This window comes from Euprymna scolopes, chromosome 2 (assembly GCF_053919585.1).
Source record: "Euprymna scolopes isolate OS-2025 chromosome 2, ASM5391958v1, whole genome shotgun sequence".
NCBI classification, from domain to species: Eukaryota; Metazoa; Mollusca; class Cephalopoda; order Sepiida; family Sepiolidae; genus Euprymna; species Euprymna scolopes.
In genome coordinates, this window is record NC_136483.1 from 101,613,055 (window position 1) to 101,630,650 (window position 17,596).

Here is a 17,596-nt window from a genome sequence, read left to right on the forward strand (position 1 = left end):
TAGCAATGTTTATTCACAAACACTAGAAGGAATATAGTATTTTATATGATTTTGTAAATAAGTTTTTTTTTATATTATCTTTAAGATGGCCAGCAGTTTTTGATCCTTGTGTCACATTTAAAAGAGAAAGCGGATATTATGGGCAAAAAGTTAAATTATAATGAAAAAAAAATTAAATAAATAAATAGAAAAAACTTTTTCTGATTTTTGGAGACGAGGATTGATAATTCGCAAGGACTCGCGGCGTAGTGGTAAAATTCAGTTGTAATTTACACACTTCTGGAGGTTGAAGGTTCAATCCTCAGTGCAGGGGACATGTGTGAATTACTTAGGACTTCTACTTAGTCATGGCTGACTGATGGAATGAAAGCATGGTAATCCCATGGATTAAATAGAGGGTTCTGTGCAAAATTCCGTGCAGATTTCTGACTTTGATAGAAAAAATTTCAGAGTTCGACAAGATACGCCCGAAGAAGGTCGGAGGTTACATCGATAAAAATGTGGTGAAAAGTGTCCAAACAGTAATCTGAATAATCCAAATAATACAATTTATCAATCCTCATCTCAAAAGTTCAGAAACATCATACAAAACTTTATTTATATAAAGATATATGTATTGGAAAACGTATACAAGTGATACTGAATGGTGTCATTGTACCAACATTGGATCCGTCAATATCTTCTGTAATGAAGTGGAGATGTGTTAAAAGTAAATTCTTGAGAAACGGCATCGTACAACTTATTCAACCAGCCTTATTCTATTTGAAGTTGAAGGTTAAATCCTCGACGGAGGCGATACTCAAAATATAAGTTTGAATGACTTAGGATTTCTACTCAGTCATGACTGACGAAACAAGAACATGCTACCCTTTCTCCATTCAGAATTCCGTGCAGATTAATTAGGTTGAATTCTGGATTTGCACTGGAAAGGGGTGGGGATAGTAAACCAGACGCTAGAATCAGAAAGTGCCAAAGACCCGTCCCCTCCCATTCGACTGGTTTGGAAAAATCACTGAGGACTGTAACTGTGTACGAGGACAAGTTTTGATTTTGGGGAGTCTGACATTCGTTGGAAAGAAAGAAAGAAGGAAACAGAAGGAAAGAGAAGGAGGTGTATATGGTGGGGGGAGTAACTGCCAACAATAACTCGGTTAGGAAAATACCAACATTTTCTTTCCCGTTAGCTTAAGGAATTGGGTTGGGTTGGGTGGGGTTAGGGTTGAACTCTTTTTCCTTTTGACAGACAGACATATAGACAGAAAGACTGGAATCAGACAGATTTTTTTTTTAAATATGTTTGAAGGATCTCCGGGAGTGGGGAGAGTGTGTTATTATTATTTTCCTGTTTTCTTTCTTTTATTTATGCTCTTTTTCGAAACCTATATCAAGAGCATTGAAAACCAAAAAACACAAGATGCCATCATCTACTAAACACATCTGTCTCTGTTGTGTACACATAGCAAGTAAACACACACACACACACACACATATGTATACATATATATATGCACACACAAATTATATATATATATATATACACATATACACACACATATATACAAACACACACATATATATATACACACAGACATATATACATACACACATATACAAACACACACACACACATATACAAACATTATATATATATATATATTATATATATATATTATATATATATATTATATATATATATATATATATATATATATATTATATATATATATATATATATATATATATATATATATATATATATATATATATATATATCAATTGGGATTTCATGACCTTTCAGCTGGAGATCTGACCTTATCTGTTGTCGCTAACATATTGAAAGTATGGATACTGCTTGATTTACTTTTGTTAGGATGTGTGTGTGTGTGTGTGTGCGTGTGTGTGTGTGTGTGCGTGTGTGTGTGTGTAGTTGAAAGTTTTTATTTTACAGGTTCAATCCGATTGGACAGATCAAGTGTACAGAGCTATATATGTATCAAACATCAAAGTTGGTAGTTCAATATATGTAGCAATAGAGAGCAGATCTTTAAAGAATACAGAATAACACACACACAAAGATTTCACACTTCTTGGGTGATAAATTCCGACTAGGTTAGTTCATTTGTATATGGGGAAATGTGTTTGTTCAATTATATTTCACTTTTTATTTATACCAATTCTATAATTTATGAAGCCCGGTGTAACTACAGAGCATATATAAATAAATAAATAAATAACAAAAGTCTATATTCCAAATTTCAAGATGTTGACCATCTTACCGTTTATTTCTTTAAGTACGTTGATATGCACAATTCTTGACAACGCCTGTTTCGTAGCGCAGAATCATTCATGTAATTATGATGTCAATTCTTGAAATTATTCAACCTTTAACTCATCAGAATAAAAATAACTTATTAACTTTAAAGGAAAATGGGCATTATTACAAAATCCGAAAATTGGAAGAGAAGTTGCAATTATTTTGCAATTTTTTACGCCATCTTTGAATTTTAATATAAAGTCACCAACTTCGAATTCCCGTATTAGTATATATATATATATATATATATATATATATATATATATATATATATATATATAAAGCTGAATGTGTGTGTGTCTGGCCACGAATATGCTCCTATATGGTTGACTATTTAAAAAAACTGATTACATATAATGATAGGAGATGTATCGAGACAAGAATGGGGTATGTTTGATCTGGCAGAACGGTGGTTCATTAAAATTGTGGCGTCTGCGTTCGCGCCTGGTCCACAAAGTATGGAAAGAAAAAATTTAAAAATTAAAAAAAAAAAAAACGTTTACAAGTGTTTTTCATATAGATGTACATGATAATCCTTCGATAAGTATGTTTTAACTTAAATAGGGATGGTATAATAAAATTGTGGGGTCCGCGTTCGCGCCTGGCCTCCATAGAATGGAAATAGGCACAAACTTTAATAAAGACGTTTCATATGTATCTGCGTAAGTATACTGTGATAATTATGTTTCAGTTTGAAGAAATATGGTATAATAAAATTATGGGGTGTTCGTTCGCACCTGACCTCCATAGAATGGAACTATGTCACAAAGTTTAACAAGGTTTTTTAATATAGATCCATAGAATATTGTGATAAGTGTTTCAGTGTGAACAGGTATGGTATGATAAATTATGAGGTTTATCTATTTTATTTTTACTTTCATCATATTTTGCTTTGGTTTTGATACCCTCAAATTCGAATCTATCTCTTTACAACCCTTCCTTTTCATAACCTATTATACTTTCATAAATTAGAGTCCATTTTCTGTAGGCTGTTTTTGAACCCAGTCAACGACGGGTACTTTTGCTAGTAAATATATAAACCAGAATATAGTCGTACCCCCCACCCGGCTGCGATACCTTGGCCAGGCTGGAATGTAATTTATTTCTCCCCCTCCCCCCATCTCATTCCCTGTTCCCTTTATTTGTTGCACCTTTACACTCTAACCCCCACTACTCCCATTTATGAACTAAACATTCCCCTCTTTTTCCAGGGTTTAAATCACACGCAATAACCTTTTTTATATACAAAATGAATGATATTCGTTTCGATGTCGCTTCTTTTTCCGGTCTGATGAGGTGGGTCTCTCTAAATTGAGATTCCACTGAAACATCTATGCACATATGTAATACAAAAAATGTTTGGATAATATATATCTTATTAATATTGTTTTACAAAAAAATATATATATTAAAATTCGGTAATGTTCATATACGAAAAAAATCAAAGTGAATAGTAATTGACTCAATTAATTAAGCTTCATGATTATCGGTTTTCATAATTGAGCATGCGTATAATGTTTTTGCAAAAATCAAGACAAAAAAAATAATAATAACATCATATTGTGTATTTCCTTATGTGTACAATTGTTTTGTAACTATTCGGAAAAATTTAAACATTTTATTTAAAAATATAGTCATGTTGATTTTTGCAAAAATATTTATATATATATATATATATATATATATATATATATATATATATATATATATATATATAAAGAAATCCAGCAGAGTGCTCAATTATAAGGAAAATCCGAAAATAAGAGCATATTATTTATATTTTGTTTATAGAAAGTTTTAGCTGAGATAATACTTTGGTACAGTCGGTTTCAAACCCGATAATTAGGATTGTTTAGATATCCACATCAAGCTCTCTTCAGCCAATACTCATCTGAAGATGAGTATTGGCTGAAGAGAGCTTGATATGGATAAATTATATATAATGTTTAAGCGTATTGTACGATTATATATATAGAGAGAGATAGATAGATAGATAGATAGAGAGAGAGAGAGAAAGAGCCATGATAGCCAGAAACCGTGTATATATATATAGAGAGAGAGATAGATAGATAGATAGATAGATAGATAGATAGATAGATAGATAGATAGATAGATATGTGTGTGTGTGTGTGTGTGTGTGTGTGTGTGTGTGTGTGTGTGTGTGTGTGTGTGTGTGTAATTTAACTACTTGGGATAATAATTATACATGATATAACAAAGTTCTTTTTCAGATGGCTCAATATTGCTAAGTATAGCGCTATAATAGCTATAAATATTGTTCTTAAAAGATAACACGTTAAAAGGAATAGACACATGGGTATTTACTCAGTTTCAAAAACTTTGTCTTTTATTGGTCAGGCCTTACGTACAATTGTTTCAGTCCCCGGTGTTGGCATATAACTATATAAAAGTCCATCAATTATAATTTGCACAACTTTGGCTTCATCGGCACATATAAAAAACAATTTAAAAAAAAAAACTTTCTTTTTAATACAGCGGGTGTTAATTTTTATTGACAACATATATAAGTATCAAACGGGCTTTATCTACGTTTGTACATTAAACACACTTGCCGCAATACCACAATCCCTTGAATTCTACAGTAGTTAGTAGCCGATATTTCTTTTCTTTCTATTGAAGATGTTTTATTTTTTTGTTTTTGTTTTCAACTTCTGATACTCCGTTCTCAAGTTGTTAGCTTCGTAGCAAGTGCTTTAATAATTCGATTCATTTTCTATTGATAAATTTTTCAAATTATTATTCAATACTGTATATATATATATATATATATATATATATATATATATATATATATATATATATATACGTATTATTATTTCTAGATTTAGAACATTTTATACTGTCAGATAATATTCATAGTTTTTCGATAAGCTTACATTCTTCATCACAGTATCGGAGTGAAGTTATATATATATATATATGTGTGTGTGTGTGTTAAGCATTCCGAATGGCCACTAGTCATGGTCTGCAAATATCTGAACCCTATTTCTCTGAGACCTTGATAAAAAAATACTCATGGAATCGAAGTTGAATCTAATTTCCTTTCAACGCTGTGTATAGATCGTTATTTCAATGTTTGAAAAAATATAATTATTGGAACAAATGTACAAAGTTAGCGAGAAAGAGAGAGATGATAAATGTTTGTTGTTTTTTCTTCGGTATAAAAAGAAATGTAAAAAGCAAGTGAGAGAAAGAAAGAGAGAGCGAGCGCGAGAGATTTGGGAAGTATATATACGGAGAGAGAGAGAGAGCGAGAGAGGGAGGGAGAGAGAGATAAATTCCAGATTTATGCCGTATAATGTAAGGGAACCAATGCAGCAATTTACTCAGATAGCAAAAGTAGGTGTCATTACGACGCCATATTTGAATGGTACACTAGCGTACGTTTAGCATGAAGATACCGTTAATCTGGAATATAGGAATAGCCAGAGGTCAGCCAATCAGATTGAGCGGAATTAGTCTGGGGAGACGATATTATTTTTGAATCGGAAAAAGGGAAATATTATGTTATGTCTAGGAGTTTATGATCTAGTTACGAAGAGTGAAACCCCATATCTGTTGAAAGTGCAGAATCCCCCCCCCCGGTGATTACTGAGGACGGTAGGAGGGATTAATATTTAGAAGGAAAAATACAAGCTACTTTCTTTAAAAATGGTTACGATTGTGATAATGTTGCTTCTAGGATGAAATGTAGGATTGTATTATAACGACTAAATGCGTCTAAAATGGCGTTCAAAAGTTACATAAGATAGTGGCTAATAGTCTAGACATAATAAATTTCTATGTGGCATCTGTTGTTGCAAACTATGGTACTTTGATCCATAGGGAATTTTTGCAATCAAAATATTATACATGGAGATAAACACGATGTCTTCTCTGAAATGATTGTACACTATCCTTGGTTGCATTTTTTGTTTGCTTTGATTTCTTCGAACATGTAAATGAGCGTATACCAATTCATTAAATTCATTTTCCCCACATTTAACCTATAATAGTTCTAGATCAATTAATTCCCCTATTGAGGTGTTGTGCAGTATTGAGAGCGACTGGCATGAAATTCATATACTCTACTCTTTTTTGTAAGTTTATTTACCGTTTGTTGTACCCTGACTCTGGATTAAGACCATCATTTCTTAATATGTGTGTGTGTGTGTGTGTGTGTGTGTGTGTGTGTGTGTGTGTGTGCGTGTGCGTGCGTGTGTGCGCGCGCGCGCACACGCACATATTCTGATGGGATGTTTTTATTTCGGCACAGAAGGGAAATGTTATTTGTATTTTTTATCACTATGAAAAATACAGATTAATCTGTACGGTGGGCAACACACCCCTCTATACCTTTGGTCTGATATTTGTCTACCAAGCACTTACAAAATTTCAAAGTTTCCTATAATAACAATCACTAACAGTTAATAGTGATCATGCTGTTTCAGATTTGTGTCATTTCCACACGAGAATTTTATATATACATACTAGCAAAAGCACCCGTCGTTGACTGGGTTCAAAAACAGCCTACAGAAAATGGACTCTGATTTATGAAAGTATGATAGCTTATGAAAAGGAAGGGTTGTAAAGAGATAGATTCGAATTTAGGGGTATCAAACCAAAGCAAAATATGATGAAAGTAAAAATAGATAAACCTCATAATTTATTATACCATACCTGTTCACACTGAAACACTTATCACAATATTCTGTGGATCTATATTAAAAAACCTTGTTAAACTTTGTGACATATTTCCATTCTATGGAGGTCAGGCGTGAACGAACACCCCATAATTTTATTATACCTTTCTTCAAACTGAAACATAATTATCAAAGTATACTTACGCAGATAGATATGAAAAGTCTTTATTAAAGTTTGTGCCTATTTCCATTCTATGGAGACCAAGCGCGAACGCAAACCCCACAATTTTATTATACCATACCTATCAAAGTCTTATTATGTACATCTAGATCAAAAACACTTGTAAACGTTTTTTTTTAATTTTAAATTTTTTTATTTCCATACTTTGTGAACCAGGCGCGAATGCAAACCCCTAATTTTAATGAATTATCATTATGCCAGATCAAACATACCCATTCCTGTATCTCGATACATCTTCTATCATTATATGTGATTAGTTTTCTATAATAGTCAACCATATAGGAGCCTATTCGTGACCAGACACACACAGACGTTCAGCTTTATATTATATATATATATATATATATATATATATATATATATATATATGTGTGTGTGTGTGTGTGTGTGTGTGTGTGTGTGTGTTTGTCATTGTTTGCTTTTATTAGCCATTGTAAAATCTTGGGAACACTGCCATTGTATTCAAATTCACTTAGCTAAGTGATAGAGAGTTTTTACTCTTTGCACGCAAATGCATTAAGTCGCCCCTTGTAACGGGACGCCTTATATATATATATATATATATATATATATATATATATATATATATATATGTGTGTGTGTGTGTGTGTGTGTGTGTGTGTGTGTCTGTGTGTGGTATAATATATATATGTAGGTCATAATTTTTGGATATTTCTAAATTGCTACCTTGCTGGGATTTTCAAAATTGGACCCAAACAGCAACCCAATTTACATATATACCATTACTTCTGATATACCTAGTTTATCATTCCCCCATAAAGGAATATATTATATTTATATATAAAGGTACGAATGTATTTTATTTCGCTTTGTTTCTCTTTTTGTTTGAGAAAATACTTATTCCGGTAAAAATAATAATAATTTAAAAAAACCCAGAGAAATTGTCCCTTACTTACCGAAACAGATTAAAGGGAATACATGAAATGGGACATACCAAGCAACAGACGTACTTGCAAACACATACAGGTCTTCAATCACTGACCATCTCATTAAAACCCCGTCATGTGCCACGAACTTAAGTACGAACTCATTTTCAATGCCTCTTGGGTTTGAACGTGATTAGTCTCTAGCATCTTCGAGTAATATAACGTTGCTTTATTTTTATCGCTTTCCCCCATTTTTTTTTCCTACGCAACGTGATGTTATTTTAAATTATACATATTTTCGCCCCCCCCCCATTTAAAAAAAAACAAAAACAAATCCCTCGATACAGCTTTGAGAAAGTGAGGGCGAAACCGGTCAGCTGACGATCCCTAATATTTTTTCTTCTCTGATAAATTATAAAAATCTTCCCTTCATGATTGCGATATTTAAATTCTGACCCACCCCACCCCAAATAATTATGAAGTATCTCAAGACGAGGTAAATTCTAGTTTAATTAAGAAATTAAACTATTCTACTGATTAAAAGCAAAATAAGATCAACACAAGAAAATATAGCATTCCTACATTCTTGTGTAAATAATAATGTATGTCGCCCGTTTATGTTATTTAAAATAAAAAAAATCGAGGTTACAACCAGGACATAAAATTGAAAATGTTTTTATTCATAATTATACGGATAAATTAACGGCGAATTTAGAAAGATATAAAGAGAAATATGTGCAATTATGGAGTGAAGCAGTGAGCATTTTATCGTGCTTTGATGAAATTCGATTCGCAAAGTATATTGCCATTTTACAAGAACGTGGTCATAAAAAACTAGTTCTTAAATTTGATAATAAATTGCAACATTTAATATACAACTGAACTATATAGAGCTGCACGCCTGTGGAACTCTGTTCCATCTGCCTGCTTCCCACCTGACTACAACTTGGATGTCTTCAAGTCCAACGTTAACAAATTCCTAATGAACCGCCCCCTTAAGTAAACACTTCATCAAATTTCCACACTAACGTACTGTACTTGCAATAACTCTTATCCCTGAGTGGCTTCCGGGCCTTGATAAGTGATGACCACCGTGTAAAAAAAAAAAATACAAAACGTTTGGGTGTACCACCAACTGAAATATTCGCAAGAATGTCTTAAACCCATCTCCCTATGATTTCCCTCCTTCTGAACTGTTAATACTTAATCATGGTTTAGACTTTTGTATTCAATTATCCGGTGTTAAAGGGAATAGGTATTTTCCGAATTTGAAATTCTCAATTCCCAAGTAGAGAGAGACTTTCACCAGTCTCTGAAATTAAAGTAAGGGATTTAAAAGCAAGATTAAACGACCTTGCCCACAGCTATGCAAGTACACCAATATCCCATTCAGAGTTTAAATGGCGCAGAGAGCATTATGCAGTTATTAAAACTCTACTAGAAAATAAATCGTTAGTTATTACTATACCGGATAAAAGTTGTTGTACTAAATGATCATGATTATGTCGACAAAATGTCTATAATACTGAACGACACGGAGAAATTTACAAAAAAAAAAAAAAAAAAAAAAAAAAATGGGCCAGGTCGCAACTCGTGATCGAAACCAAATTCCAAAAGAAATTAGTTAAGTGGGTTAAGAGTGGTGTACTTCCGTCTAGCATGGCTAATGAGATTAGACCCCCAGGATCGATCTGCCCTAGGTCATAACATTTACCTAAAACTCTCAAAGTAGGTATTCCTTTTAAGGCCCATTTAATTTATGGTAGGGTCATCACAGCATAAAGTTGCAAAATGGATCTTAAATATTTTGCAACCTGTATTAAAACATTACAGTAAATACTGCCTGAAAGATTGATTTTATTTTGCAGACTTTATTCAAAGGTCTCAGGTTGTTAATTTATGTGTTCTTATGACATTAGCAACCTGTTTACTTGTGTCTCGATTTTAGAGACTACTAGCAGGGGTGCCCGGCGTTGCTCGGGTGTTTGGAGGTGTATGCTGTGCAAAAAAAGCAAAAAAACAAAAAAAAAATGGTTAATTTTTTAAAACTTTAATCCCTATTATGACCCCTTAAAATTTATTGTTTCGGGCTCAAATCACTTTATTAAGTTAGATCCAGGTTCAAGGAACCTATATCTAAAATTTCAAGTGTCTAGACCCAAAATTGTCGGAGGAGTTTGGTAGAGTTCTTAAAGGTCAAATCGTTGAAATTTGACCCCTTAACAGCCAAATTTCTGGCTGACACCCGTCACATCGATTTTCCCAAATCTCAGTACCCGGTATTTCAAATTTCGAGTCTATAGACTAAAAATTGACAGAGTTATTGCGTAAAAATGTACACAGACACACAGACAGACAGACAGACACGTTCACTTTTATAGATATATAGATAGACATCTGTACAGATTGTTTATATCGTAGCCAGACATCGCCTTCTCCCATTTCTGAACACATATTTGTTGAGCTGATGAAATTTGCCATTACATCTATTGAATTCAGTTTCAACGATGTAATGTATCGGCAAATAGAAGGTACGCCCATGAGCTCAGTCCTCGGGCCGATAATGGCGAATATTCTTGTGGGTTTCTATGAAGAGCAATTACTCTCTGGACCCATAAAACCCTTAGTCTATTTTCGATATGTGGACGACACACTTCAATAATAATTAAAACAGCGGCAAGTAATTTTTTCTTCCTACTTAATAGGATGGATCCCGCGTTACAGCATACTTATGAAAGAGAGTGTAACTTGTCCATAGCTTTCCTTGATGTATTGGTAACAAAAACACCATCTAGTTACCTTACTTCAATATAACGTAAACCTACATTTACGGGAGTGTATACACGCTGGGATTGATTTTGCTCCCGAAAACGTAAGATAAATTTAATTTGGACCCTAGCACATCGTGCCCTTATAATTTGCTTAAAATCAAAATTGGATGAAGAATTTAAAATAATTACTGATACCCTATCAAAGAATAGGTACGCTTTGGGTGTGATTAGGTCAGTTATGCAATGGAAAATAGCTGAGTTCTCTGTAACTAAAATTCAAAATGTTTATAAATGCCCAATATAGCTGCATTTGCCGTGGTTGGGGACAATAAGTGAGAAATTCGCAAAGCAAATCAGCTCAACAGTGCAAAATTGTTATTTTGCTTCAAATATGCGTGTTATGTTATCTGCGTGAACGTTAATGCCATCCTCTCGAAAAGACGTTCTACCTTTTCCCATTATTTACAATTTTGAATGAGTTGCAGTGCCAATTATGTGGATAGAACAACATCGAGATTGGATGGAGGAGTCCAACAGCATGTACCTACCAAAATAAGAAATGAGACATACCAAGCAACAGACGTATTTGCCAACACATGCCTCTTGAGTTTGAGCGTGATTAGTCTCTAGCATCTTCGATTAATATAACGTTGCTTTATTTTAATTGCTCCCCCCCCCCCATTTTTCCCCACACTTAACGTAACGCAACGTGATTTTATTTGAAATTGTACATTTTTTGGATTCTCCCTTTTTTAAAAAAAAAAACAAATCCCTCGATACAGCTTTGAGAAAGTGAGGGCGAAACCGGTCAGCTGACTATCCCTAATATTTTTCTTCTCTTCAATCCGTTTTACTTTATTTTAGAAAGTTTTTATTCATGAATTATAAAACATTCCCTTCATGATTGCGATATATATATTATTAATTGTCCACAGATACGTGTTTTGTTGTTTACCACTGATCAGTGTGGCTGAAACTACCAAAATTCGAAATAAGCACTCCCAAATATGAAGTTTGAAGCGCTACCACTGAGCTAACTTGTGCTATTGCGGAAGTGTATCACGTCTTTATAGATGTCATTTATTTGATTGTATTTCTTCCATTTTTTTTACACAGAAATCACCACTTATCACGGCCCAAAGGCCACTCGAGGATAAGGGTTAATGGGTATACTTTCGTCAATGTGATTATAGCGTAGTAAACATAAGTAGTAGGAATTTTGTCAATTGAATTACTTAGAGGAGCGGTTTATCAAGAACTTGTTTACACTGGACTTGAAGACAGATTGTAGTCAGCTGGAAAGCAGACAATCGGAAGAGAATCCCACAGGTGTGCAGTTCTAAGAAAGAAGCTTTGTTCATGGAATCTATGTTTAGGTTTAGACACAGATAAAGAGCGGAGGAAATTATTAATAGTGGTTTTGGTTAGACGAGTAGAAAGCTTGGCGAGGGGGGACGGTAGATTGAAGCTCAGCTGAGCACTTGCCATGAAAATAACGATAAAGCAGAGACAGACTTGCAACGCCTCTTCTGTAGGAAAGAGGTTGCCGGGAATAGAAAAGGGCATTCCTCACTAAGCTACGAAGTCTGTTTTAAACTCTGTCAAAGCAGGATAAGCTGCTTCTAGCAGCTCCTGCCTAGATGTGGCAACAGTACATGAGCATTTACACAGTACTCCATCATTGGATGTACCCGGCTTTTATATAGCTAGGGAATTGCATCAGAAGTGAGATATCTACTGGACTGGTAGAAGGATCCCACCATTTTACCAGCGACCTTGGCAATGGATTTGATATACATGTTCCATCTAAGATCAGGAGTAAAGGTCAAGCCCAGAAGCTTGCCAAAACATGAAGCCTCCTCAAGACGAGAGCCATTCATTTCAACCGATGCCAGATTGGCATCAGAGCGTAGATGGTGTAGAGATAGAAGCTTGGTTTTAGATGCATTAAAAGTAACCAGCCATTTCTTTCCTCATTGCACCACATGCTCAAGATCAGAGGAGAGAGAATCAGAGAGAACTTGGTCGTTTATGGTCTTTGATTGTAGTGTCATCAGCATAAATGTCTATGAATGATGTAAGGACACGATTTGAAAGATGATTAACATAGATCAGGAAGAGAGTTGGGTCAAGAATGGACTCCTGAGGGACTCCAGCATTAATACTGAGAGCTGACTTCTGCCCATCAACCACTACTCTTATGAACCTATCAGAGAGAAGAGAAATGATTTAATAATTGAGAAGACATTTTCAGCTATACCATAGCTGGAGATCTTGTGGAGTAGACCTTTATGCCATACCTTATCAAAGACCTTTGATATGTCAAGAACAATTGCCCTAGAGAGGAAGTCTCCATTGAGAGATTCACTAATCCTATGAGATATAACTGTAAGCACGTCTGCTGTAGATCTAGCAGAACGGAAACCATATTGCACGTCACTAAGAAGGTTCTTTGCTAAGATGGTTGATTACTTCTGTATTTAACACAGATTCCAGCAGCTTACTCATGATGCACAGGAGACTGATTGGTCTGTACTGAAAGGGAGATGAGCGATCACCTGAATTCTTAAATACAAGGCATACTGATGAGATTTTTCAAGGTGTTGGGAGGAATTTCTCCTTAAGACAACGCTTAAATAACTTTGTAAGTATAGGAGCTAGTTCTGATTGAAGCTTTTTCAGCACTAAAATTAGAATGCCGTCAGGGCCAGTTGCTTTACTTGAATCAAAGTTTTGATTAGCTTGGAAACATCACGTACAGATATTTGTATGCCGCATAGCATGTTTTCAGATACACAAGGAAATACTGGGGGTTGGCAGCCTTGGTCGTAAAGGGTAGAATTAGCAGCAAAGATCTTGGCAAAGAGTTTGATTTTGTCTGATGCTGATGAGATTACCTCAGATCCATTGATGATAGTTGGGATAGAGCACACGCTTCTGTTCAGGATTCTGTTTACTATTTGCCAAAACTGATGGGAACCAAGCCGCTGCTCAGCTACTTTTGACTTGACAGATTGAGCATACAACTCTCTCGCATTCTTTATTACTTTTTTACAGAGGTTGTTGGCAGACCTGAAGGCGGCTTTAGTCTCAGTACATCTATTACATTGGAAGCAATGGAAAAAGTGATTTCTGTGCGCAATGGCAGCAGCACCTTCTGGAGAGAACCATGGCTGGATGTTAGGATTTTGCTGTGTTTGCGATACTTTAAATACATACTAATTTATATAATATTTTACCTAGCACCTTCTCTCCTCTTCTAATGAGAAGCATTAGGCTTCAAAATTCCTAAGCATAAAAAATATATTTATCCTACACGTCTAATTGAATTCCCTATTGAATCAACGACTAAATTTAAATGTGTTAGTATATATTCTTATATTGTCGGTCTTTTATTCTCTCTCTCTCATATATATATATATATATATATATATATATATATAAAAGAATTACATGTGAATCAAATGAGGTATAGGTTGTTTAAACAGTTACATTCAATTTAGCTTAAATTTGTGGTTTTTAAAAAAATGACAAGTGCAGACTTTCTTTTTGGCGCCACTATATAGATAGATATATTCGCAGGCCGCCCGGCATTGCCCAGTTGTAAAATACGCTTAAATATGATATTTTCATTAATGCAGATTTTGTATATATTATTATATCATATTGAACCCAATATATAGTAATGATTTAACAACTTCAAAAATTGACTTGTGCGGCACCAGCAATAACGTTAAGGCCTGGCCTATGAAGACATATTTGATGCAAGGCTAATAATTTAAACATGAACCAATGACTACTACGTTCGAGCTTCACCTGGAAAATTTAATTCTTTTTAATTTTCACACTTTTGTACCGATTTTCCCCGGCTAAAATCCAAATATAAAGTTTCACATGGGTTCGAAACTTTATATTTGGATTTTAGCCAGGGAAAATCTGTAGAAAATGTCTGTAGACCAAAAAGTGACAGAGGAGCTTGGTAGGCAAATTTTTTAAACAAATATATATAAGCATACCTAAATAAATATAGAAAAAGGTTTTTGTCTTTTTACGCAAATATTTCACAAATATAAATCATGTAGAATATCTGCATGAATATAATTACACGTAATAGTTAACTAAAGATGATCATCCGATGAGAAAACCGAAAAAACTAATAGGGAATTAATCAATTAATGTTTAAAAGAATATGCAAATTAGCTAGATCTATTGCAGATGAATGCAATCCCACGACCCATATATAAGAAAGTTGTATTTTCTTTTTAAATAAATACAAAAAAGGGTTTTAATATGAATATCAATGCACAAAAAAAAACAGAAATTTATAGGAGTATATATATATATATATATATAGCATTTTATATACATATATATTTTTCTTTATTTATATATATATATATATATATATACACACACGAATTTATATATATATAAATCTATACTCCTATAAAGTGTGTGTGTGTGTGTGTATTGATATTCATATTAAAAACATTTTTTCTATTTATTTAAAAAGAAAAAAAACTTTGTTATATATGGGTCATGTAATTGCATTCATCTGCAAAAGATCTATCTAATTAGCAGATACCTTTAAACATTCATTTTATTTAGTTTTTTCGGTTTTCTTATGGGATGATCATCTTTAGTTAACTATTACGTGTAATTATAGTCATGCTGATATTCTACATGATATTTATACTGGCGTAAAAATATTTCCTTTGTAAATATATATATATATATACACACACACACACACACACACAGGAAAATCTTTTAAACTAATGAACTGATCATTATAAATTTTGGAATCAATTTTTCGGCAAAACGCTATAATTTTAATATGTCTCTTTCTTCAGTACCTTTTACAAATAATCATAATTAGAAATCAAGCCAAAATATTTTAAATTTCAATGATATTTTTAAAAGTCAATATATTTATTACATCGACTGCTTAGCTTGATATTGAACCACGGTGGTTCAAATAAACAGACATTGTGCTTTATATGGAAGAAAGATTATTCTTTTCAATGTGTTTTTTTTTTTTTATAAAATGAGCAATATTTTACGATGAACTCATAACTAATATGTATTTTTTATGTGTCTGAGAAAGGGGGGGTAGATTAAAGAGGAATGCGTATCGCAGATCATCAAATCGAAGCCCGTATCATCACTCACCCCCACTTTCCGCAAGTTCTAAAAGAAATTCCAGAAGTGGTTGTCTTTGGAGAAAAAAAAATGTGCTTCAAGTTCAATCAATAATTTCAAAAATAATCTAAGCGAGAAAAGATAGTCTTGATATACGCCGATTCGATTTTCGCGTTTCAAGAGAAAAAATGCTATTTCAAACTCACATGTGACAGGCCAACGAAAATTCTATTTACATGTGAAAGATCAATGGAAATGCTATTTCAGGCCAATTCATTGAAGTATTTGTTTCTGTTTCTTTTCTTTTTTATTATTGTAAATACTCATTCCAGTTTAAAAAAAAAAAACAGTTGGAGAAAAGAAATTTTCCCTTACTCACCGAAACAGATTAAAGGGAAGTCATCATGTGCAATTATAATGAGTTCTTTATGATTCACTGCGTTCTGAAAAAACTAATTATGCGACTTCAAGCATGTGACAGACTAATGAAAATACTATTTCAAACTTACACGAAAATTCTATTTACTATTTCAAACTTATATGTCATAGGCCAACGAAAATTCTATTTGCACGTGACAGGCCAGTGAAAATGCTATTTCAGACTTGCACGTTATAGGCTTTCATTGGCCAATTGTATTTGCATATGACAATGTTATCTCAAACTTACGCGTGGCAGGTCAATGAATATTCTAAACACATGTGACAGGCCAACGAAATGTTATTTCAAATCTATGACATGACGTGAAATGTCAATAAAAATGCTATTTAAAACTTACGTGTGACAAACTAAGGAAAATGCTATTAAAAATTAACACATTACAGGCCAAGGAAAATTGATCAACTGAACACATGGAGCCGTGATGCAACGGATAAAGGGCTAAGTGTTAAGTGATAATCCTCTGGAGGTTGAAGTTTTATTTATAAGTACAGGCGACACTAAAAGTATAATCGATAATTATTTAAGACTCTAAACGCGATTATAGCTGATAGAACGAGAGGAATCTACACCTGTGGATTAAATAGAGGGTCCCTTTCCAAATTTTGTACAGATTTCCGATTTTTAATGATGTACTTGAAGAAAATCCGAGATTTCATCGGCCGCAATGTTGTGTGAGAATAACATTCAAAATGTTTCCAACTGATAGTACAGACTCCCTAACTCTTTGGTAGCGCTTACAGCGGCTGCTCCATCATCAGTTATATAATATCGGAATAGTTTTAATACCATGTAGTGAATGGAAAGGGATCCTGCAGTTGTTTCTGGTTGGCTTTCTCGAGAACACAACCATCTAAACAAGATTGCTAATAGTCTACGTGTGTGTGCATATTTGGCATCTCAACTGAACCACTTTGCCCAATACTCTACGCTCAATGATCTGTATGATGTACGTACTCATGACGCTAAGAAAATAAAACTAAAAATTACATAAAATGATAACATAGTTTTACTTCTAAATAAGAAAATCAAATTTTGTGTCCAATGGAACTGTGACGATATCGCGACACCATCTTGAAAACAGATCGAAAATAAAGGAGGGAACTCCAAGTTTGTCAAATTTGCAAGATTTTAGAAACTCGGAGGAGGAGGATATTAGTAA